The sequence below is a fragment of the Capsicum annuum genome, chromosome 12 (assembly GCF_002878395.1).
Source record: "Capsicum annuum cultivar UCD-10X-F1 chromosome 12, UCD10Xv1.1, whole genome shotgun sequence".
NCBI lineage: Eukaryota > Viridiplantae > Streptophyta > Magnoliopsida > Solanales > Solanaceae > Capsicum > Capsicum annuum.
The window spans coordinates 85,091,772-85,102,244 of record NC_061122.1 but is presented as its reverse complement, the minus strand read 5'-3'; the positions used below and the strand labels follow the sequence as shown (position 1 = coordinate 85,102,244).

Below are 10,473 nucleotides of genomic sequence, written 5' to 3'. Positions count from 1 at the left end.
AGGTCGAATAAATCCATTATCCAATAACTCCTACAACTGATCCTTCAGTTCCTTCAACTCTACTGGGGCCATCTTATGAGAAGGAATAAAAATGGGCTTGGTGCCCGACTCAACATCAATAATAAAATCAATATCTCAATCCGAAGGAATACTAGGCAAGTTCATAGGGAACACCTCCATAAACTCATGGACAATAAGGTCAGAATCTAAGGAAGGAGGTGAAACAACACTGGTGTGACGAATATAAGCCAACTAAGATAAACATCCCTTTTAAACCAATTTACGAGCCTGAACATAAGATATAATCCTTTTAGGACTCGAATAGAGTGTACCCTCCCAAGCCATTCTTGGCACACCCGCTAAAGCTAAAGTCACAGTCTTAGGAAAACAATCTAAGACAACATGATAAGGAGCCAACCAATCCATACCCAAAATAACACCAAAATTGACCATTTCTAACACAAGCGAGTCTACCAAAGTCTCACGCCCGGCAAAAGTTATTATAAAAGATCAACACATCTGATTCACCATTAAAGATTCACCTACCGGGGTAGATACACAAATAGGTATGGTAGAAGACTCGCTAACAGAATCAAAACCCAAAACAAAATACACAGACATATAAGAGAAAGTCAATTTAGGATCAAATAATACAGATGTAGGTCTGAAACAAATGAGGAAGTTACCAGTAATCACAACATCAGAAGCCTCTGCCCCAAGTCTGGATGGTATAGCATAACACAGCCCATGACTATAAACTGGTTGAGTAGCCCCACAACCACCACCACAGCCTCCACTATTTCTACATCTCGCACCTCCGGTGAAACCCCTACCTTCCACTACTGCAAAAGGAGTAGCTCTAAACATATGACGAGAATAGTCCTTGGCCACATGGCCAATCTCATCACACACATAGCAGCCTCTACGACCAGTCTCAACAAGAGAAAGTACAATTGAGCTCGAACAACTATCCTGAATAGCTAAACAATAAGATCCACCAGCTGAACTCTATAAGATCACCTGCACTCTATAAAATCACCTCCACTGGCCTACCATGGTATCCACAAAAACCTTTAAAATTTCTAGCTCAATAGGCTGACTCCTAAACTTATCAAAATATCGCGCCTCCCTGAGAAGCACTAAGAATATCCTTTGTCACCTTAAAATGATCCACAATACTCTGAAAAGAACCATCAAACACAACCATCTGAGATGTAGCCAACTAAAGGGAGACAACCAAACCTTTCACAAACTTTTGAATCTTCTCAAACTCATATCTGGATAGGGCATGGAAACATGTCTTATACTCAACAATTGTCATGAAGCCCTGAACCATATGATCAAACTCGTCCCACATACGATCTCTCAAATAAAAAAGGCACAAATCTCTCCAAAAAAGCATCAACAGACTGATCCCATGACAACTCAGGAGTATTGATAAGCCTATAACTAACAAATGATATCCAATAATCTCTCGCTGCATCTCTCAACTGATAAGAGATATAAGCAACTCCATTCGCATAGAAAGAGTGAAACACAACTCAGAATACAGGGTATGAAAGAATTAGCACGATAAGGAATAAAATGAGGTAAGTTTCCTAAAGACGTCCTATAGCTTCTCGAAGATAGATACAGACGTCTACGTATCAATCTGCGAGACTCTATTAGACATCTCATTCTTATACCATTGAAACCAATGAAACCTAGCTGCTTTGATACCAATTTGTCATGACCTAAAAACGAGGGTCATAATGGCATTTGTCGCGGCGTACCTTGACAAGTAAGCCTATCACCCAAACTAATACGAATAGAGAAAAAGACAGAAATACCCCAAGGTAAGGCTTCTAGAATGAAGCCAAACCATATAAATAATCATAACAATGCGGAAAGAACTTATCCAAAATACCAATCATGCCCAAAACCAGGTGTCAATAGTGTAAGAACTACTAATACAATCCAAGAGTCAAATACATCAAAAAAATAACCACAAAGAATAATAACTGTCTCCGAATACTAATAAAAACATAACTAGTATAGAAAGATAGAGGTGAACTTCGGATGCATGAATGTCCAACCACTACCTTGGAAGCTTCAACAATCGCCCGAATCAAGTAAGCTGAGGTGCACTCCAGCTAGGACCTGTACCGAAAGGGCGCAGTAGGCATGAGTACGGTCCACTTGTACTCAATAGTTATCATAGGACGACCAAGCAAAGTGGTAAATAAAGCATACAAAATATACACTAAGGACACGTCACCTGCAATAAAAAAATATTCCACAACGGTAGCCCACACTGCTTACACTAACAGTTCTAGTATATCTCACATATATTATAAAAACACACCTAGATACGAAACACAAGTATACAGTATGTCACATATAATAGAATAAGAGAGAACATGTAGCTACAAGATCATCAAATACAAGTAAAGAAAAGTAAGACAAACACATAGATGATAAGTCAATAAGGCAATACAACACAACAAAAACACAATAAAGTAAGTGCAATGTATATGATAATGATGCACGAGGTTGTCGGACAACCTCCGGGATTGTCGCACAATCCCCGTATACACGTATGGAGCTAAAGCTTCCCGACGTAAGACCCATGGGGGGTTTGTCAACCCATATACAATCCATATTTCTCATATCTCCTTACTGGCATATCCCTCGAAAAAGGGTTTTTTAAGGTGTTACAATATTTTTAAAAAGGTGTTGCTAGTGTTTCTCAGATGTTACCACGGTGGTACCAATGTTTCATGAATGAGTATGATATGAAGATGTAATGATCACAACCCATCACAATAAGTATTTCCACAACCAACCGCAATGATACATTTTCACAACCACATGAGCCAATATCCACTCGTTATTTTCATTTCATCCCTGAATTTCCACATGTCTTATATGCCAATAAAGTATGAATATAATCACAATACACCAATGGTACCACATTAAATGATACAATACAATTGTTCGCATGTATTTAAGGCTATCAATATCACATAGGACCCCACACGATCAAACATATCACATAATATTTTAATTTAAGCAATTACATCACATATAGGCCCCACAAGGGTAAAACACGTAGATAGACATTTTTCATGATTAGTTCTCACCCTTAACATGCATTTTGCACCATCATTCACTACCCAGTCCAGTCTGAAAAGTTAAGCCATAACCTACCTCGAAAGCCGAAGCCGGTCCGCTACACTTGAACCCGCAACCTTACCTTTTACGAACAATCCTGAACTTCACTAGAAATATCAAATATGAAATCTACGCATCAAAATAAAACCAACGACATCCATATTGACTACTTTTAGTTCAGGGTCAAAACGGACCCCCAAAATAGATTTTTGAAAAAGAAGGGCAAAATTGGAACTTTACTTCAAAAACATGTTTCCATATTTTTAGAAACCTACAGCTGAAAATCCAAGTTAAATCGAGTAAAAAATGAGGTTCAAATAAAAAAAAACCATTTTTGAGCTTTACCGGGTAAAATATTTGAAATCATGGTTAAAATCCAGAATCGGAGTTGTTTTGAAGGTTAAATAGATGAAAAACTAGTAATTATATGATAAAAACATTATTCAAGTGAAAATGAGTGAAATTTGGGTTTAAAATCATGTCCTAAGATTTTCGGGGTTTTGAGAAATTAATGAAGAAATTATTAAAAAAATGGTGAATTCTTACCTAAAATCCATAATATAATCAAGAAATAGGTGTTAATCTAGCTTTCCCAGCTCCCACAAACTTCACTTTTAAGCTCCCAAAATATTTAGGGTTTAACTCTCAAGAGACAAGATGAAAATTGAGCAACATAAGCCAAAAAGGGTGAAAAATCTGCTATATATTGCAGATTTTTCTGCAATAACTGGTGCTTTTTTTTTTTTTAAGTCAAAATGGACTTCGACGGGGTGCCCAAAATTCGTTCGGAGTCTGATTTATGCAAACAAACTATACAACCACACTAAATTCGACGTTTCGGACGCGATGGCACTACCAGATTTTTCAGAAAAATTCGTTTTCATAAAATTGACCCCCGAAACTTGAAATCATAATTTTTCCAAATCAAGGGTCGAAATGATATTTAAAAGTCGTAAAATCATACCAAATATGCTAACACAATAAAATCGACATTCCAGATCTATTGGCAAAGTCGTATTTTCTATACGAGGTTGTTTCGACCAAAAGTGGGTCTCACACCCAACTTTTTCATTTTTGCAACTTTCCGACCAATAGGTCGAAATGAGCTCGGGTGCACCAGGACCCAAACCCAAGGTCTACCCAAACTAAAATCGATATTCCGAAGCTGTTGGCACAGTCCGTTCAGCCATCCGTCGCACAGATCAAAAGATATACACATAAGTCCAAAATAAGACTCTTAAAGCCATAAAAAATCACAATATTGCATAAATGATACTAAAATGTATCAAAAATCATGTCAATCACTCCCACACCCCATAAATACCATAATGCAACTACGGGGAGGGGTAAAATAGTCAAATCATACAAAATCACAAATTTCACCAAATTTCCAGGCCGTTACATGTTTTTTTTTTAATCTATTTTCTTTTTTTTTTACTCTTTATCTCTAGATTCTATTTTTCATTCCTTTTTTTTCCTTTTTGTACCTTTTTTTGTACTTTTTCTTTCTCATTTTCTTTTGGGTTCTATTTTATATTTTCTTTGAATTTTTTAAAAATAAGGCTACATCGAGCACAAGTTATAGATGATAATGAAAATACCACAGTCATTTATCGTATTTGTATTTATTTTATTATTTATATTTTATATTTGTTGATACAATTGTATTGTATTTTATAGTCTGCACTTGTATTTGTATGTATTTTATAGTTTGCACTTGTATTTGTATTTTATAATTCGCACTATTATTTATAATTTATATAATTCACACTTGTATTTTACAGAATTGTTTTGTATTTGTACTTTATTGTTAACTGCATATTGCATTTTTATCTTGTGATTTTATTTTATTGGTATTTATATTTTTATTTTTTCATTGATACACTTGTATTTTAAAAAAAATATTTTGTATTTATAGTTTTAAGTTAAATGTATATTTATTTATATTATAATTTCATTTATTCATATTTGAATTTGTAGTTGATTGCATCATTTGTATTTTTAAACAAGTGAAAAAAATTGTTATTTTTTTCTTTCTATGAATACTTGTGTTTATATTCATTGATATGGATTGTATTTTACTGTATTTTACTGATACAAATTGAACAGTACAAATACAAATGATAAATTATACAAATACAAATATTATATTTGTATCAAATGATACATGTTTATACAACTTGAACTGTACATATACAAATGATACATGTTTATGTATATAAATACAAATGATAAATTCGACATACAAATACTAACGCTACATTTGTATTAAATGGTACATTGCATATTTGTATATTTTAGATTTAAGCAAATGCAATTAATACATATACTTATTTGTACACAAATACAAATGATAAATTATGCATATTCATAGTTAAACTATTCAAATATAATCAATAAATTTATTTAAAATATATAGTTTGATACAAATAAATATAAAATGTAAAAAATATATAAATATAAAATATAACAACAAAAAAGAACAAAAACACTATAAAAAATAAAATAAAAACAAAAAAAATGAAATAATAAAGAAAAAAAGAAAATGCAAAAAAAAAAATACAAAGAAAAAAAGAAGATGTGAAAAAACGAAGGAAAAAATTTAAAAATAAAAAAATATAAAAAAATGCAAAGATAAAAAGAAATGGTAAAAAAATGAAAAATAAAAAATATGAAGGAAAAAACTAAAAAAGAAGAAAAGAATGAGAGAGAAAAATTTAAAAATACTTTTTAATCATTCAAACCTATTTTGAGTTTTGAAACTTATTAAAAAGGTTTTCTATTTTCAAAAATATACTATTTAATTAATCTTTAACTAATTGAGTGAACATGATTTAATGAAACTGAAATTCTTTTGTCTTTCTAAACTCAAGTTGTTGCCTAAAAATAAGATAATTAATTAAATTTGTATATGTATTTAGTGTTGTCTTGCGCACCAAATACACACACAAGTTATTATTTCAGATAATTATGAAACTATTGCTATAAAATGCCTAATTATGAATTTAAGTTTACTATTTGAAATTTTTCTTCTTTTTTTAAGATGAAGAATTTCTCAAGGTTAGTATGCATATTTCAAAGCTGAATCATGGATTCATTCTACTTTTCTATGCTTACGCTCCATTTGGTCACGCGAATTTTTCATTATTTTTTGAATTTCTTTTTCATTTTATTCAAAAAATGATGTTTGTCCATAAAAAAGGTATTTGGGCATGAGTTGTATTTGAAAAAATGAAAATAATTTTTTTTCCACTCTCACTTCAATCACAAAAAATTAAAAATAACTCCAATTTATATTTATGATCAAACACAATTTCAACACCAACTCCAACTCCAACTCTATTTTTTATTTTTATTTTCATAGTTAAACACCTACTTAATTACTAGTCCCTTTTTCCAGTTAATTACTAGTATTTTGTCAGTAGCATAATTTATACATATGATGTGCGCTTAACTTATACATCACGTATATCGGTAATCCTTAACTTATCCTTAGAATGCCTCTACCCCAAGTCAGTAATGAAAAGGACAAGCCTGTTTGGAGCCTTAATAGCAATGCAACCTTCTCCACCAGTACACTTGTCTCGGGAACTAGACCAGTTAAATACCCAGACCAAAGATTTAACCTTGTGTGGAAAGCCATAGCCCCTAACAAAGTGAAACCCTTCCTCTGGTTAATCACAGAATTCCCCTAACAGAATTCCTAGCAACAACTATTTTAATCACATTGATCTCAACATCCCAACCCAATTTCAGGTGTGTACTAATCAAGAAGAAACTACCATCCACATAATTTTCCTGTGCCATAATGCTGCACATTTCTGTACTAACCTGGCAAACGAAGGCATCTACAAACCTCCTAATGCCTGGGAAACCATCAACTCCAACAACTGGTTCAATTTGTCAAAGAGCCTCAGGGGGAAGCCTTTCAACACCTGGCTTCTCTGGGAAGCTCAATTTTGACACTCCCTCTAGGTTATTTGACTAGCCAAAAATGACTAACACTTTCAGCAACAAAAATAATCTCATCTATGTCCAAAATGCCCTTGCTTTGGCATCGAAATTCATCCTTCTTTTCGGAGACAATAGCACTGCAAGCACACCGCAAATTATCATTAACATCAAATAGGATCCTTCTAAACCTGGCCACCTAAAGCTGAACACAGATGAGTCAGTTGCTGCCAACCTTAGTGCAGATGGACTTGGAGAGGCCTTTAGATACCATATTGGGAATTGGGTCCTTCGGTACTACCAGCACATGCTCCACACCACCCCCACTATGGCTAAGTTGCTAGCGTTAAGACAAGGACTGACAATTGCAACGACTCGCAATATCAAACCACTTCTTATTAAAACAAATTTAGCTGCCATTATCTACATTTTGACTAATGATCATCCCTTTTACCATAATATTATTATTGGGTGCAGGACATTGCTAGTGGAGATAGAGGTAGCCCCTCCAACCCAAATCTTAAGGGAACAAAATGCAGTGGTGGATCTGTTGGCAAAGACAGGAACTAAGACAACATTCATGGCAACACGACTGACTTTATCCACCATGTCATCTTTTGTAATTGATTGTGTTGTAATTGATAGCTCCGGAACACTATTTAAACCTACTGTTAGGAACTCTGCTACTATTCTATCGGGCTGGGATGTGGCCCTGAATAGTTTGATTTTCGCTCCTACTTCTGATAGGAGCACGAAGCCCTATCTCTTTTAATGCTATAAACCATGCCAGTTTCACCAACAAAGAACTTCATTTTATGACCCCAAAGCTCACATGGCGACCACATTCGGGTAGTCTGGACAGCACAATCTTTTTTCGTGAGGAAGCATTTTTCGCTCTAAAATTTTGACTTGCAAGGCTGTTTTGTCGAGCTCCTTCATCATCTAATTGACTTTACATTGAACCTTTGCCATCAAGTGGCATTGTGCTGCTCTTTACTTTCTCGTCATATTTGGATGACGATATATAGAATAAAATTTGGTGTAAAAATTATAACTAAAATTGAAAAATAAAATATCTTCAAATTAAGGTGTGGATATCTAGTTCTCTCTAAGGAGATTGTAGCAAATCTTTACTCGTCTAGTAGTAATCTCATAATTTGTCCCTTTTAGAATATAACAATCCGACAACAGTACATAATTTGACAAACTTTGGATGAAAGTTGGGTCCAAATCTCCATCAAAAGATTATCTTTCTTCAATTAAATAAAACTCTTTTTCTCAATTACTTTTATGCACGATCTCTCTCTATATATAGGAAGAAGGTGAATAACAAGGTGGGAGATGAATAGAAAACTATGCTTTAGAAGTTATAAGAGTCATAAGGCAGTATAACACATTGACATTGTAGAATAACACTTTGATATGATATAATTAATGTTAAAATGCTCACAAAATCAACAATCTCACACATTTTGGTAATAGTTATTTCACATGTCAGGGACGGAGCTACAGTACCCTACGGGGGTTCAGGCAAATCCAGTATCTTTTACATAGAACCTATATTTATACTACTAAATTATAAATATATGTATATGATTATATAGTGCGAACCCACTAACAAAGACCGTCGTTTGGTGATAACGCGCAACTTAAACGTCAATTTGAGTACAGGAGATCGTTGTCAATATAATTACCCAACAAGAGTCGGGTCGTGTAACACGACGAGAGTACACCCTAGAAGCCACACGGTGCTTACGACCCCGAAGGACCACAAACTAACTCATGACTGATATCTGCTGTGAGCACTGAATAGTAATACTAAAATAAATGCGGAATTAGGCTGAATTGACATAAGGTCTGAAATCTAAATACTGATAAATAATAACATCTGAAAACTAAACATTGTCTGAACTGGTCTAGTCTGAAAGCCTCTAACTGAACTGTCTGAATACAGAGTTGAAGGGACAAGCCCCCAACTAACTCCAACTACTAATTACTGATAAATTGAAATAAATCGTATCCCCGATAGATGAGGACTCACTACTAAATTTGCAACTGCTTAGATCTAAATGCGGACGGGATCTTGAGCATCCAAACCTATGATATGAGACATCATAGCACAAAGAAAGAGTATGCAGTGAGTACGTGGAATGTACTGGTATACTAGATGAGGTAAGGCTGAATGCAAGGGTTCATATGTATGAACAAGAACTGACTGAATGATATAGAGTAACTGAATATAAGAGTACGTGGATAACTGATACTACAGAAATCATTGAGTATGCAATACTATACATATACGTATAGACTATAACTAAGATTTTCTGAAGTTGAGCACTAAGTTCTAATAACTGAGTAACTGATATCTGAAGTTACTGATAACTAATTTACTGATACTGATTGATTATGTCTGACAGTCCTAATTTTGTAAAATGAACTGAGTTCTAAACTGAAGATTGATCCCTAACTAGAAGAGTGCCAATACCGTACCACGAGTACTAACATCTACTGCGGAGTCAGTCCTATCTAACAGGTGACTTCTGAGATCAGTCCTAAACTAGTGGGTGATCCCTGAGTATGTCAGTCTTATCTAATGGGTGACATCTTATAAACTACACTGGCTATGTAGTTCTGGAACTTAGGGATTATTTCTAGGGACCCAGTCCTAACTAACAGGTGAGCCTTTATCCCTAGGCTCACTCGGTATTGAGTCCTACTCCCAACTGAATAGACACTGAACTGGACTGGACTGATACTGAGTTTACTGAGTTTTCTTGAGTTATGTAACTGACTGAGTTCTACTAATCATGACATGACTGATACTTTTCTATAACTGACACTGGCTCTAGGTAAATAGCTAGATTGTCGGGTATTAAATACCCCCAGGACTCGATAGCATAAAAAGAAAGATATAACATGATCATAAAGGCATAACAATACTTGCTTGCTAACAATGCACTCATTTAGAAATTTTGTCAAACATTTGATATACATGAGCTTGTGCATGAATGGGATCACATAATAACATGTCATGCTTTCACTAGTCAAATCACATAAGCATTTCATCAAACACTTGTAGGGCATAAGCTTATACATGATTGGGACCATATAATAACATGTCATGATTCTACTATTTACTTCACATAGGCAGTTTAGCAAGCATTTGGGGAGCATGGATTATTTACATTATAATAGCCAAAACATGAGCATTATAATACATTAATCAATTTGTAAATTCAAGGGTTTATCAAGAAAATCACATATTCATCACATATGCTACTCAATTTTCATGAAACTTGCAATTAATTCATGGATTGGAACCCAACTAATATCATAAACATTAATTCAATCTAATTCAAACATGGAAAT

The 10,473-nt window shown here is 34.2% G+C and overlaps 1 long non-coding RNA gene across 1 annotated transcript; it reads left to right on the top strand.

Moving 5' to 3' along the window:
• Positions 1–6,704: 6,704 nt before the first annotated feature.
• LOC124889401 lies at positions 6,705–8,066 on the top strand. Its single transcript, XR_007048358.1, has 2 exons — positions 6,705–6,909; positions 7,582–8,066. It is a non-coding gene; the product is annotated as an uncharacterized LOC124889401 (long non-coding RNA).
• The last annotated feature ends 2,407 nt before the right edge of the window (positions 8,067–10,473 follow it).